The sequence below is a fragment of the Sorex araneus genome, chromosome 3, assembly GCF_027595985.1.
Source record: "Sorex araneus isolate mSorAra2 chromosome 3, mSorAra2.pri, whole genome shotgun sequence".
Classification (NCBI taxonomy): Eukaryota; Metazoa; Chordata; class Mammalia; order Eulipotyphla; family Soricidae; genus Sorex; species Sorex araneus.
This window is the reverse complement of record NC_073304.1, coordinates 7,464,412-7,473,813: the sequence shown is the minus strand read 5'-3', so window position 1 is coordinate 7,473,813 and position 9,402 is coordinate 7,464,412.

Here is a 9,402-nt window from a genome sequence, read left to right as displayed (position 1 = left end):
GGGACACCTGTGAGCAGGGTGGGGTGGGGGGGAAGGCAAGGCGGGGCCTGGGTGGGTCCTGAGAGGTGGGCATTGGCATGAAGTTCCAGAGTGAGAGGGAGTTTGGGTGCATGTGAGTCCCCAGGTTACACTGTGTCCCAGCCTGGGGCGGAACCGGAAGCTCCCCGGGGGCCGGAGGAGGCCTCCAGTGGAGGTGGAGGGGCCAGCCCAAGACAGGCTGGCAGGAACTCAGAGTCCATGGCCAACTCAGAGTCCACTGGTCTGCACTTCAGCAGCCACTGGACGCAGGATGGGGGACACTCAGGTTTGGGGGTGGATGGAGCTGGTTGAAATGTGAGTGGGTGGGCCTGGGGCAACTGTGCTATGAGGATGGTGCTCACCTTATTGGGCTCAATCCTCGGCATCCCATAGGGTCCCCTGAGCCCCACCAGGAGTAATTCCTGAGTGCAGAGCCAGGAGCAACCTCTGAGCATCGCCAGGTGTGGCCCCCAAACAAGCAAACAGAAGAAACATTTGTGTGGGTGTCAGGGCACAAGTCTCCGTAAACCGGGCCCGGGGAAGTTTCTCCGATTCCCCGCGTGCAGCTCTGCCCTCTCCCGGCAAACCTGCTTCTCTGGACAGAGCCATCGTACCGAGGCTGGTTTGCCTCGCTCAAGACGGACCCAGCTTCAATCCCCGGCATGTCATCAGGTTCCTGATACCGCCAGGAGTTATCCCTGAGTGCAGAGCCAGGAGTAAGTCTTGAGCCACACCAGGGAGAGCCTACAAACTAAAACGAAGAAAAAAAAACATAAAAGGACAAAGATGCAACGTTTTATGACTCAGTTCTTGAAAACCTAGCTGTAACACTCAGGGGTTTGCAAGAGCATTTGTTCAAAAGAGACCCCAGGGCTGGAGCGATAGTACAGCAGGAGGGGATTTGCCTTGCACACAGACAATGCGGGTTCGATTCCTGATATCTCATATAGTCCCCTGAGCACTGCCAGGAGTGATTTCTGAGTGCAGAACAAGGAGCTACCCCTGAGCATCTCCCGATATGACCCAAAAAGCCCCAAAAAGAGACCCCAAAGTCTTGTAACTAATCAGAAATCAGAATGAAGTCCATGAAGTAACACAACTCACAGGAGCCCTGAGCAGCCTGTCAGAGATACCCGGGTCCTCCCCTCGCCATAACACTCCCTCCCAATGCCTCCCCAAGATCAAGCTTGGATGGGGCAGGTGAGCCCCAAGAGACAGACGGAGTCAGCCTGAAGCCACCCCACCCGAGATGGGGTGCCCACCGTCCAAACAGCATCCAAGGGAAAGGTTGGATCCACAGTACAGATGTGGTCACTGCCTATGCAGTGTGGGCATCTGGCCAGGGTGCAGACCTCAATGCCTTCCCCAAGACCACGTGTGTGTGTGTGTGTGTGTGTGTGTGTGTGTGTTGTCCCCTGTGTGGAACCTTCTAGTGGCACTGGAATGCAGGTGGGATGGTGGCTCTTCATCAGCATCCTGACTGGGTCAGGTGCATCCTGTGCATCTTACGGGACACAACATGTCCTTGTAAGCAACGAGACGATGGTGAGAGCATAGAACCCGTTGGGCTTGGATGGGGTCAGCTTTACTGCAGGCTGAGCTGTCCACCGCACACATGGTGTGCCCCTCTGGGCTCGGACACAAGGGTGAGGGCAGGGAGAAAGGCTGCATGGGGCGCCCCCCCCCCCGCCCCGGAAAGGCGCAGGATATGCCCAAGCTACTGGAGCAATCACAGAAGAGTTTTAGTGTGAGACCATTGACACAGACCATGGCTCCACCCGGAATTCGGCCCAGCAAAAAGCTCTCAATAACTATTGAATACATTAACTTCCACATGCATACGACTTTCTTATCAGACTCCCTGGGTTGTGAAAGAGAATTCTTTTTGATTTGTGCTTTGGGGGTGCCTCTGAGCAGTTCTCGAGGTGGGGGCGGGGGGCAGGGCCAACCTCGGTACCTTTTGGTGTAGCCGTGAAGACCTGGAGGTTGGGAGCTGGGGCAGTGGGTGCAGTGCTGGCCAGGCACACCCAGTGGTGCTTAGGGGACCATGTGGTGCCAGGGATCAAATCTGGGGCCTTCACCCACAAGGCATGAGCTCCAACCCTTGGAGTCTTCTCCACAGCCTAAGAAAATCTAATCTTTTTTTATTCCACTTTTTGGGTCACAGCCGGTGATGCACAGGGGTTACTCCTGGCTCTGCACTCAGGAATTACTTCTGGCACTGCTCAGAGGACCATATGGGATGCTGGGAATCGAACCCCGGTCAGCCGTGTGCAAGGCAAACGCCTTACGCGCTGTGCTATCACTTCAGCCCAAAAATCTACTCTTAAAGTAGAATTGGTTTAAAATGTGATTTCAGGGGCTGGAGCAATAGCACAGCAGGTAGGGCATTTGCCTTGCACACGGCCGACCCGGGTTTGATTCCCAGCATCCCATACGGTCTCCTGAGCACCGCCAGGGGTAATTCCTGAGTGCAGAGCCAGGAGTAACCCCTGTGCATCGCCAGGTGTGATCCAAAAAGCAAAAAATAAATAAACAAATAAATAAATAAAAATAAAATGTGATTTCAGTTTCAATATTCACCACCAACAGCTTTGTCTCATCCACCTTAATACTTTTTTGTTTCTGTGTGTCTGTGTGTGTCTGTGTCTGTGTGTGTATTTTATCTGTGAGTGTCTGTGTCTTTGTGTGTGTGTGTTTTGGGGAAATTCTTGCCTGTGCTGAGGACTTACTCCTGGTTCTGTGCCCAGAAATCACTCCTGGTGGGGCTTAGGGGACATATAGGATGGCAGAGATCAAACCCAGGTCAGCTGCAGGCAAAGCAAGCACTGTTCCCACTGTCCTATCACTCTGGCCCCTCCATTTTAATACTTTACGAGTCCAAGTATTTTTGCTTTCTCCACTCTCAAAGATACTTCCTGGCTACATATACTCTGCACTGGGAACTGCTACTATTTTTGCTGTTTTGTTTTTATTTGGGGGCCACACTCAGTGATGCTCGGGGCTTTTCCTGGCTCTGTGCTCAGGGATTACTCCTGGCAGTGCTTGAGGGACCAAACGTGCTGCCAGGGTTTGTCACAGGGTCAACCACGTGCAAGGCAGCGCCCGACCTCTGCACTATCTTTCTGACCTCAGCAATACCTGTTCCTTCTCCTCTTAAGACATTCGTTGCCAACTTCAAGTTTCACTTTAGACATCACTTCCTCCAGGAAGCCTTTCCTGAATTCCCTTCCCCAGACTGGGCCGATCCCTCCCAACCCTGTTTCCCAGCACAGGGCCTCCCGGGAGCCTCTTCGAGAATCCTCCACCTCCACCCATCTCCTGGGGTGACCACACCCCCAAGCCACCAAGATGTCGACATTCCAGTGCAGGCATCCGTCATCAGCTGTTGTAATACTCACCCGACAGGCCGCTCTCTTCACCTGTCAGCATCCTCTGAGCGCCAAGAGGCGACTCTGGTGTCCCTTTCTGAGTAAATGCCCCACCGGCCCTGCCCCCCAAAGGAAGGAGCACTCCCAGCTTGACCGCCTGTGCCGTGAGTTCCTTTGGTGGTGAGTTCCTTTGCTGGGGTTGGTTTAGCCAAGCATGGCAAGCTGAGAGGCAGTGGAGCTCTCCCAGTTACGGATGCTGGAAGTGGGGGCCGGATCCTGCGGCGTCTTGCGGTCAGAACCCGCTTCTCCCACCAGGCTCTGGCCCTCATCACGTCCCTCTGAACTCTAACCCCCCAACAGCATGGACTCAGGTGCATCCAAGCAAATATATCTATACCTATATCTACATATCTATATGTATATGTGTGTGTATATATATATACATATATATATCCATGTTAGAGGTACCAGGAAACCACGCTACTCAGTTTTCCACTGCTCCATATCTCCCCATAACCATACCAAGACATCCTAACCGTATGTTCACAACAACACACAAGAAGCAACTCCAAACCGCAAAGGTCCCAAAGGTAAAGCAACACAATAGTAAAGCACCAGGCCCAGTGAGGGAAGACGCTGGCCCAGATGACTCAACCGGTAATCATGAGCTCGACAACCTCTCTGAGGAGGAGTTTAGAATGGAGCTGCTCAGGGTATATAAGGAGCTCAAAGAAACAATGGAACATGCTGGAAGCTAAAAGTCTGAGATGCAGGAGGCCCTCGGGGTTCTCAGGCGGCCCTTGGCTTGCAGCCACATCGTCCTGTCTCTGCCCCTGCTGTTAGATGATGCTCTTCCAAACCTCTCTATGTCATCTCCCGTCCACGCAGGTCTGTCCCTGGGTTCAAAGCTCCCTGATGGGGAGGACACTCATTCTGCTGTATGAGGGGTCACTCCAATGGCAGAACTTTAACCTGGGTGCCTCTGCTGCTAAAATCTTATGTCCAGAGGAAATCCTTTTGGGAGGTCCAGGGGGCTTGAACTTTACACAACTTCTAAAGCCATGACAATGGTTACACCTCTACCTTAGTATTTTTTTTTAAGTTTCGTTTCTCCACTTTATTTAAACACTGTGGTTTACAAGGTTGTTCATGATGATTTGTTAGAGGCACTAACAACAATCCCACCACCCCGATCCCATACCTTCCCTCCACCACTGTCTCCATTTTCCCAACCACCCCTCAAGCCTGTCCCCTTAGCAGGCCCACAATAATTTATTTTATATTGCTTGTTAACACTAAATAGATAGTGGAATGATAAAAAATATTTCCTTAGAGTAGAATTTGTGACAATTGTTGTATGTCACCATGGGGACATTGAGTCCTTGTCTGAGGGTTTACTAAGCCGTTGTTGCAAGTTAAGCCTTCTGAGTTAACGTTTTTTACATTCTATTCAATCTGGTACGCTACGACTGGGATGTCAGTGTTGCAGAGTTTGGAGATACCGCTCCAGAGAATACAGAATCTTCCACGCGGCTGTCTGTGAGGCTCTGTCCTAAGGTGATAGAGTCTGGCCAGAGGAATGGCGGCAGTGTCCTAACTCTGTGGGAGTGGCTACTGGGGGTTTGGAAATGCAGGCATTAGCCCACCTCCTCCTGAGATCACCCTGGAGGTCTGGCCAGGAAAGGGTGCCCAAGGAATTTTAGTGGCTAGTTGATCTCTTGAGATCTACCTTTAGTCTAAATCACACCAAGTCTCTGCATCCTTTATAGTGGTCTCCCAGTAATATTTAGGGGAGCATCAAGGTCACCTTGGAAATGCTCAGAGGACCATACGGTGCTGGGCCATTAAACCTTGTGTATGCAAGGCATGTGCTCCAGCCATTTGAGGCCCTGCCCACGTATGCACCTTTTGATCTATTTTTGTGAGTCTTCTGGGTGACCTCCGAGGCACCCCCAACAGCTCACATGCAATTGTCTTCAGAAAATACACTTAATCTCAACAGAACTTGGCTGTTCAAAATAAACTCTTTGAGGAATAACCCAAGGTAGAAGAATGTGTAAATGTCTCAGAGGACGCGATCATGACCTGTAAGCAGAGGGAACCCCTCTTAACGGAGCATGTTCAACAGGCCAGGCCTAAAGAGTGTGTATATATATATAATTCGCTCTCCACCATGAGGTGATGGTTCCACCCGTTTTGTATAGAGGGACATGGAGGAAGCTCAGACAAGAAACCACTTGTCCACAGCAGAAGCAACACCAAATTGAGAAGTTAGCTCATACCTCTCAGACCCAACCACCTCTGCAGGGGTGCCATGGCAGGGACAGAAAAGAAAGAGCTGGGCCAGAGGAGGTCAAATGCATGACCAGTCCCTTCCCAGATGGAGGCTAAGCCACTGAAGACAATACAGAGTTCTTTGTCCAGGGTTAACCCATCCTCCACTCCAGGGTGAGGCCCAGGCTTGAGGGGCATGTACAAAGCTGTCAATGTTCTCTCCAAACTCCATACAGCTTTATGGGGGAGGAGGAGGAGGAGGAGGGGGAAGAAGAGGGGGAGAAGGGGGAAGAAGAGAAGGGAGAGGAGGTAGAGGAAGAGGAGGGAGGAAGAAGAGGAGGGGTAGGAGGAGGGAAGGGGAAAGAAGAAGAAGAAGAAGAAGAAGAAGAAGAAGAAGAAGAAGAAGAAGAAGAAGAAGAAGAAGAAGAAGAAGAAGAAGAAGAAGAAGAAGAAGAAGAAGAAGAAGAAGAAGAAGAAGGAGGAGGAGGAGGAGGAGGAGGAGGAGGAGGAAGAGGAGGAGGAGGAGGAAGAGGAGAAGGAGGAGAAGGAGGAAGAAGAAGATGGAAGGAGGAGAAAGAGGAAAATGGAAGGAGGAGGAAGATGGAAGGAGGAGGAAGATGGAAGGAGGAGAAGGAAAAGGAAAAAAGAAGAAAGATTTGAAAATTTTGATGCCAAGTGTGTTTAAAATGATACACTTGGGGGGCGGGGAAAAAATGACACACTGACCAGGATTTAATCAACAAGTTTCAGCAACAAGGGTAATATTTCCATGCATCTGTTTTCTAAAGAGTTTCAAAGTCTGAGACTGACTCAGGTTGGTTTGTCTTTTTGAAAGTTATCACACTCATACTTTAAAAGACTCCCATAGTGAAATCTCTTCCACTACCTGATGGAAGTAAACCCCTTTGGGTTTATGAAACCCACTAATGGGGGAAAACGCTCAACAGACCTGAGAACAACATATAGATCCCCCTTGAGGTCACACGGGCCAGTATGAGGCAGAGAGGAAGAAATTTCTGAATGGTATGAAGGCAAGTTCATTTGAGATGATATAAAAGTTATTATATCAATTGTATCTATTTTTTTATGTCAAGACACAAATTCTTACATTAATATCCCCGTCTCCGGCAACTCAGCAGTCATGCCCATAAGGCACCTCTGGCTGGTGCCAGATAATCTCGTCATCAGCCGCCATCCAGATTGCATGTAACCATGCCTCTTGACCCTACACCAGGGTCAAGTTACTTGGGGCACCCCAGAGAGGGGCAGGTGAGAGCCCTCCCCACCCCATGGGACCCAGCCCTGGCAGCCGAAAACCTCTAGAACTCAACTGCAGCCTTGCTCATGGCCACTCTCCACAGGCTCGGGCCAAGCCTCACCCACGAGTGAATCTATTCCTGGACCATGCAGCCACAAATGCGGCTGCATGATATTTCATACCCCTCACCCTACCCGTACCCCAAGAGTACCGCACCACATTGGATGGGGTTCAATGAAGTCACTTGTCACTTGTCATCCCGTTGCTCATCGATTTGCTCGAGCGGGCACCAGTAACATCTCCATTGTGAGACTTGTTGTTACTGTTTTTGGCGTATCGAATACGCCACGGGTAGCTTGCCAGGCTCTGCTGTATGTATAGGCAACCAATCTTAGAGGATAATACATATATATGTATATTATTTACAGATATATACATATATATATAAAAGCACACAAGGCTCACCCTTTTGTTAAAGGGTTGTTTACAAAACAACATGTTGCTCACCATGTTGTTACATGCTGGTGATCTCTCATAGAACGGCTTAATGGCCTCTGTTGAAATAGAACAATCTTCACACTCTTTCCTCTAAGGATACTTTTTGTAGCATTTTCATCAGTTTTTCATAACAAACAATACAAAATTACATTATTTTGGTTCTGCTTTGGGACAAGGGTTGGTTGGGATGGATGCATTTGAAACATGGTAGTTGGAAGGTGTAATGTGGTGGATTTGGTGCTTGAATATCAAATGTAATCAAATATCATGAGCTACCTTATAAAATAATAAAAATAAATAAATAAAATAAAACATCTCTTTAAAAATAAAAAATTAATTCCTTACAGCTGACACAAAGAGTTTTCAAAATGGGATTGTTTCTCTCAACAGGGCCCAGCAATATCTAGTTAGTCTCAACAAAGAGTAAATATCTGTGCCCGCTCTCTTATCCCATAAAACTATTGTCTTAAGAAATAGTAGACTGTGAAAAATATATTCACCTTTATATCTTTCCTTTAGTTTCCCTCCAAAACAAAAGAAATTGGGGTGGGGGGAACATCCGGCGGTGCTCAGGGCTTCCTCCTGGCTCTACCTTCAGGGGTCACTCCCAGCAGGACTCGGAGGACCATATGTGGCACTAGGAATGGAACCTGACTCAGCTGTGTGCCAGGCACGTGCCCCATCTGCTGTACGCCAGATCCCCTAAATAGAAGTGTTTGAGGTAAACTCCATTGCTCAAGTGATTCCAAGCATCTGTCAAGCATCCTGAGGGGAGGCACGGTTAGTGCTGTCTTCCCACGGGAGAGCAAAGTAACCCACCCACCATGGGGAAGATTCTCCTCAAATCTCTGCTTTGGGTCTTTAGCAATGTTCTATCTGCTACACCCAATCGTGTTTGCTAACACATGAGTTCATCTTACACTGAGCCACACCATCAGAGCTAGCATTTCAGGGCACGTTTGCTAAGGGGGACTGGAGTTGCCAGAAACAAGGAGCACAGCCTCTGACCTCGCACTTGCTGGAACAAATGAGAAGTAGCTTGTTCTCAGGAAACCCAAAGACGACAGTTGTAGGCATGGGGCAAGAGCACAAAGCGATCGATCAGGGCAAGTCTTTCCCTCTGTCTTGCTCTTTCTCTCAAGATCACAATGTGGCCGTCATACTTCCAGTCATCACACCTGCGTCCCAGGAGGGAAGAAGGAGCAAACCAGGAGGAAAAGGGACTAGTTCTATGTTAGGAAAAGGAACCTGGGCCAGAGAGATAGTAAAAGAGTTAGAGTGGGTTACCACACCTGCATCTGGCCTCAGTATGATTCCCACCACTGCTGGCAGTGATCCCCAAAAGAAACGTTTCGAAAATTTCTTAGGAACAATTTTAGAAAAAATTCCATTCATTTCCTCTAGCAAGATTCCTATTCAGTAGTTGTCCTTGGGAACAAGGAAGACTGGGTAAGGGTCTTTAATCCGATTTGTTTGTTTTTGCTGGATTATTACTACTGAGTCCAGTGCTTCCAGCCCAGGGTCCTTTGATAAGGGGTCGGGTGGGAGTGGAGGAGCTACCACAGCAAAACTCACCCCCCCAGCCCCCGCCTCCCCCCCCCCCCCCGCCTCGCTCCCTCCAGGCCCACTTCCGGACCAGCGTGCTGGGCGCTGAGGCCAGGAGAGTTGCCGTGTGACCCACCCTGCAGAGCTCCCAGCCAGCTTCAGAACCACAGACGCCATCCAGGGGTCGAACGCTGCCATCCAGTGATGCCACCCTCCTGTGCCTCGGTCTACCCCCTCTATGAAATCCTAGGAGAAATGGACCTAAGCGCCACAAGTGGTCTTTGGGAAGGTCGTCCTGTGCATGCGAGGTGTCCAACTTCCCTGACCCATAGTCCCCTGTAGCATCCACACCTCCGCAAAGACAACCCCCAAATCTCCAGGCTTTGGGACCAGGTCCCCGCAGAGTAATCAGCTTCCGCAGAAACTGGGAAGCACATC